Source organism: Suricata suricatta, chromosome 9 (assembly GCF_006229205.1).
Source record: "Suricata suricatta isolate VVHF042 chromosome 9, meerkat_22Aug2017_6uvM2_HiC, whole genome shotgun sequence".
Lineage (NCBI taxonomy): Eukaryota > Metazoa > Chordata > Mammalia > Carnivora > Herpestidae > Suricata > Suricata suricatta.
Window position 1 is genome coordinate 3,920,635 of NC_043708.1, and position 6,279 is coordinate 3,926,913.

The following is a 6,279-nucleotide window of genomic DNA, read 5'->3' on the forward strand; positions in this document are numbered from 1 at the left end:
GCATGAGTCCTTCAATGCCTTCCTTCCCCTTTTCCCCAAGCCCTCTCCATCCCCACCACTCAGGGGGCAGTGGGGTGGGGGAGGAGCAGTGAATCCAGAGGTGGCAGGGGCACCAAATACCAAGAGAAGAGCACGTCTGGCCAGACCCATGTCCCTGGAAGTGGCCCGTGCACGGGGCAGCCTGTCCTCCCTGGTGGCGGGGGCACCGGGTGGCCCACAGGAGTGGCCCCCGAGCACCCACGAGTGCTGGGCGGTTCCCAGCCCCCGGGCAGGACCGTCAGCTTCTGCGGGCGGCTCTGGCCTTCTCACTGCAGCCCCCCTCCAGCCACAGCCTGGTGGCCCTGCAGGGGCTCGGGGAACACACTGACCCGGGCAAGGATGGAGGAAGGCGCCCAAGAAGCGGCAGCCACTGGCCCGGCTTCCACATCAGTAGCCGGTGATGACGGCCTGGAGGGCGGCCTGAGGGCCCGGGGAGGAGCAAGGTGCCGGGGGCCCTCAGCCTGTCCGTGGCACAAGGACCGGGGTGCCCACCGACACCCGCCTCCCAGACAGACTTTCCAGGACAACGAAAACCACTCTTCTGTACGTTTCCTGAGAATGAGGAAACGGCCCGATTCATTAGGGTGCCATAAAACCGAATGGCCAAGAAACAGCCACGTTACGGGCGATCCCTGCCAACAACGCTGCTGTAAGCAGAAGGCTGACCTTTGAAGTGATCGCTGCCAAACGTGATTTACTCACCTTCACAACTGCTCCGCCCCGGCAAGGAGCAGAGGGGCCTTTTGCGTGTCTGGCTGGGGGTTTCACGGCTGCCTTAATCACACTGCCAGCTGCTGCGTCCCACCCCCCGGGCCTACCCGGCAGGGTCCACAAGGGAGCCGCCCTCGGACTCCTCTGGGGACCAGGGGCCTCTGTCAGGCAAGCAGATCAGGCTGAAGGTCTCTGGCCCCGGGGCAAGTTGGAGCGGGAGCCGCACCAAGGCATATTCAGCGATGATGACAATCACCAGACGTCCCTGAAATCCCGCCACGGCCTGGTCCACCGGGCAGACCTGGGAATCTCTGGGCTGACAATGGTTCGTCCAAAGCACAGATTTCCCTTCCTCGTGTCCCTGCCACTTTCCAGGTGCGTGAGGCTGGGGCGCAGGCTGGGCTCAGGTCCTGGCCTAGCTGGTGACCCTCTCCAGGCCTTCTGGCCATCGCCACAGGAGACCTGACGGACAGGAGCAAACCTCTGCCTCTGAGTGTGCTGCTGGGGCTCAGGGACACGGAGGACTGGGGTGCGCTGGCCCCCCGAGCCCGCCCCACCCTCCTCTGCACCCAATCCTGTGGACGGGTGAGGGGGGGACACTGCTCCGGTCCCCCGGGACTCCGTGCCCCCTCGGCCACCTGCCTGCCCCACAGGACGGTGTGTCTGTCCCATTCAGTGCCGGGTCTGCAAGCCGCAGGCCTCACTCAGGTGTGGGAGTTAACAACTGGCTAAGTGAATGAGTGGATACACAGTGGATCTGTGAACAAAAGAAAGTGTGCAAAGTAGGCACTTTGAGGTCTCTGGCTCCTGGCAACATCCAGGCACTTGGGGCGGAGCCAGCACATGCAAAGCGGCTGTCACTGATTTATGGGGTCCGCCTGTGGCCCTGGACATGGAGACAAAGGAGACCTGACTCCCTAGGGACTCTGAGGCCACGAGGTCGGGGGGACAGAAGCAGAGTGCTGTGCTCAATGCCACATCATCACTGGCCCCAGGGTGAGGCCCCTAGGTCCCCAGCAGACATCCTGGTGTCCAGCCTGGTGGCCTGCTGCCGCCTCTGCGGTCCTGGGCAAGCCACCCCCCTCTGCTTCAGCCTCCACACCGGTAAGTCGGGGACAACACGGGGCCCCAGCTTGGGAGCAAGCAAAGGCAGTGGGCCTGGCCCGGGGACCAACACGTGCCAGAGGCTCACCACCCTTGTATTCCAGGGCCGGCCGGAACTCAAAGCCCCAGCAAGGAGCTCTGGGTCCTTGGACAAGTTCCTTCTGCCAGAGTTCAGTCCCCTTTCCCTGAAAAGAAACATCCGGGTCTCTGCAAACGCTAAGGTGTCAGGAGTCTATGCACAAAGGGTTGCTGGAGAGGTGAGCAGGGGGCCAGTTTCCACAGTTTAAATCCACACAAGTGGCCAATCGCACGGCCCGGAAGTGCTCAGTCGATAAATTCAAAGAGGCTCAGAAATTTACAGGAAGAACATAGAAGACATGGTTAAGTTTTCTACAACCTGGGGCTGGGGAACCTTTCCCAGCTGTGACTCTGAGGCCAGAAGCAACGAGGGAAAAAAATGAGTTACGCTGGCTACACGAAAATAATAATAATAATAAAAACTACTGTATGGCAAGAAAAACAAGTAAGTAAGTAAGTAAAAAAAGACAATCAGGAGGAATATTTGCAACTTATCTTAGAGGCAAAGATTCTCAAAACAGAATTGAAAGACCCCCCCCAAAAAGGCAAGAAAAGTGAACAGAGATTCACATAAAAAGAAATGTAATTGGTCCTTCGATCTTGCTCCTAACGAGACATGCAAATTTAAATCACACAGAGATACCACTTTTCCTCTCGATTTACCGAAGTCCCAGGTGGACAGTGCACCCCGTTAGGTGGCTGTGTGGCGTGAGCCAACGGCACACACCGCTGACAGAAACACGAAACGGTGTGAGCCCTGGGCGGGCGGGGGGCTCAGGCCACATCAGCAAATAACACGTGCCTTGTTTCTCAGCTGCGCGCATGACCCCGCAGACCGGCCGGCAAAACCCCACAAAGATGTAAGTGCACCACCACTGAAGGCAGCAATACTTAGAAAAGTAAAACATGGAAATAACCCAAGTGTACACCCGCACTCCAGGACGCCGTGGGCTGGAGAGACTGAGGCCTGTCCACCTGCCCAGCTTCGGGGCAGCCTCCCAGACGTCCTGCCCAGTGCAAAGAGCCAGGTGATCGGAGAAACGTGTGCGAAGTCAACGGAAGAGGTGATGGGAACGTGTGTGTGTGTGTGTGTGTGTGTGTGTGTGTGTGTGTTCCCATCCATTAAACACAGCAGAAAGATTAACCAGAAACTAAATAAACGAACAGAGGAGGAGAACGGAATGGAGGAGAGGGGAGATTTCCAGGTTTCCGTAAAGGGCCAGATGGTAAATATTGTAGGGTCACTCCTGCACGCTCCTCTGTGTGCGTGTGTGCGTGCGTGTGCACACACGTGTGTGTGCTGCAGCCATTTCAGAACGTAGGAAAGTTCTCAGCTCCACGATGGTACAAAACCGTGGCAGGCCAGATCGGGCCCACCAGCTATAGCTCTCCAGTCCCTTCTCTCGAGCCACGCATATATTTTATAAAATTATGCAACAAAATTAACTGAAAGCAGTCTCTAAAATGTGAAAGCAAAGTGAAGCTGATAAAACTAACCGTGTACTGAGCTGGTTGCTTAGCCACACAAATAGGACTTATTTTGGGAAACATTAAAAGCACAGTAATTTAATGGCACATCCTTAGATGAATAGACATTCTGAGCGGAAAATCAGTAACTTAGACATATACTAGACATACTCTGTGGACAAAAAGAACCACAAGAAATAGTAAACAGCCTTCAGTCACTGCACAGCTAGCACTCACATGTACCAGAAAATTGTCGAATGCAGACAGAAATAAAAATTTCCAGTATAAAAAAGAGAAAATATATAAAACCAGAGAAATTAAAGAAAACGTCTGTAGTCCTAAATCTCAATTAGGAAAATCAGTATACACAATGATATAGTTTTTTCTTTTTTTAATTGGTTTTCTCTTTTAAGATTTTAAGTAATCTGTATGCCCAGGAGGGGGTTTGAACTCACAACCCCGAGCTTAAGAGTCGCATGCTCTACTGAGTGAGTCAGCCAGGGGCCCCGATGTATTTTTTCTTAGTAACAAAAACATTTCCTAGCTCTGTCCACAGAAGGGCCGAGAACCAAAAGCAGCCACATCACTCAGACTATGGTCTTCAAACCCAGCTGAGCAGAAGGGACACAGATGACAGTCAGCACCACAGTGGTGACTGTGACTGTGTAGCACACGTTTAGGAAGGTAGAGGAAAGAGTGATCACGGTCAGTAGACATGTGGAGGACGTAGGCCTGAGAGACACAATGTCTGAGATGAAAAATACGGCAGATGGTACTGACAGCAGGCGAGACGCTGCAAAAAAAAAATCAGTGAGCTAGACGACACAGCCACGGAAACCGTTCAAAATATGCCCACGAGAGAAAAAGACTAGATTTAAGGGTTAACTCTAGTTTTAACCCCAAATGGAGTAAGCCCACTATGGGCTCCTACTCTCTCCCACTGACTACAATGAAAAGCTCTGGAGAAAATTCGAGAAGCAACTACCGGCAGGCCTTAAAGAGTAAATAACAAGTGGGTTGGGGAGGGAAAGAAACAAGGTCCCGGGTTTGTGGGGCACAGGGATGGGGGTGCTCGTTTGCTGTCTCTTAACTCCTGACTTTGACCAACGGACTTCTTGAAAAAACGGAACACAGTGGGCACAAGCACTAAAAATTCCAATATAAATGTGTCATTCTGGTCAAAGGAACAAGAAAGTGGGCCCTGGAGAGCCAGAGAATACGGCGGGCATTTCCCAATGTCTCCGTTTGCTTTCCTGCCCTGACGCAACGCCAGCTCCAACCGCCGGCCACTGCGCACTGGGTGTGCAGCCCTAGTGCCTGCAACCCGGAGGGCAAGCATCTGCACAGAAGCGCTGGGGAAACAAAACACGGTAAGGAAGACCCACGTCACTTCTGTCCTCTTTTCTCTGGGGACTTCGCCTAGACAGGGATCCCAGTTACAGGTACTGTGACAAGACAGAAGCTAACAGTCTGAGACAAAGGCATCTCTCTGGGCAGAAGAACCAGGAAAGGAGGGCCCAGGAAGCCAGGCAGCGTGGGAGAAATCCCCAAGAGGAGAGAGCTGAGAATCCTCTAGTTCTTCGTGTGAAGGGACACGCACCCCAGGCCAATCCCTAAGCAGTGTATCCACGGAACCCAATCAGAGAAGCACGGCTGAAGCTCTGAGCAGCGGAACAGCACATACCCACTGCCCAAGTCTGAAACTAATCCCACAGAGGCCCAGCATCACAGAGCGCTGGAACACTGCTGTGAAAATGGAAGCACTGCCCAGTGGAAGACAGAGAGAACGTGCAAACTCAATCTAACAGGCTTGACTCCTTTTAAGACAAACAAATTGCTATTCTCATAGGACTGTAAGAGGGCCCAGGATCTTACACTATGCAAATATGTGGGGATATTCCAAAATTACTTGACATATAAAGAACCAGGAGAATGGGCTTCTCCCCAGGACGGCTGCGTGGGAGGGAGGCCATGATGGCTGATGAGATCAGCAAGGCTCAGGCCGCCCGGCCTGGTGACAACACGATCTTCAGAAAGATCATTCACAAAGAAATCCCAGCCAAAATCACTCTGGAGGATGACCAGTGTCTTGTTTTCCACGACGTTTCCCCTCCAGCACCAACACGTTTGCTGGTGATCCCAAAGAAACATACATCCCAGATTCCTGTAGCTGAAGATGATGATGAAAGTCTTCTTGGACGTTTAATGATTGTTGGCAAGAAACACACTGCAGATCTGGACCTGAAGAAGGGTCATCGAATGGTGGTGAATGAAGGTTCAGGCGGGGCCAGTCTGTCTGCCATGTTCCCCTCCATGTTCTTGGAGGTCGGTAGATGAACTGGCCTCCTGGCTAAGCATGTTTTAGGGATAATTCTCTCTCTAGGCATGATCAACATTTGCAAGTTCCGATATGTTAAATAGTATATGTATTTTTGCCTACGTATGGAGAGGTTGAGGGGATAATTTTGAAAGCCCATACATAATAAAAGATAATGTTGCATGCTTTACAGTAAAAAGAAGAAGAAGAAGAAGAAGAAGAAGAAGAAGGAGGAGGAGGAGGAGGAGGAGGAGGAGGAGGAGGAGGAGGAGGAGAAGAAGAAGAAGGAGAAGAAGAAGAAGAAGAACCACCACCAGGAAAATGTAAACAGTAAGTACAACAAAATAGAAATGATAGAGATCAGCCCTGCAGTGACCCAGCTGTTGGAATTCTCAGATATAATTAACAGCTATTACAATAATCCTCAATGATATACGCACAAACACTCTTGAAATGAGTGGATAGATGGTCACAACAGTGAATAGAAACCACATCTTGTTTTAAATAGAAAATTTAGAACTGGGAAAAAATACCAAAGAATAAACTCAGAAACAAAACGGAAG

The 6,279-nt window shown here is 52.1% G+C and overlaps 1 pseudogene; it reads left to right on the forward strand.

The window, feature by feature from the left end:
• The first annotated feature begins 5,373 nt into the window (after positions 1 to 5,373).
• Positions 5,374 to 5,736, forward strand: LOC115301856 (annotated as a pseudogene).
• Positions 5,737 to 6,279: the final 543 nt, after the last annotated feature.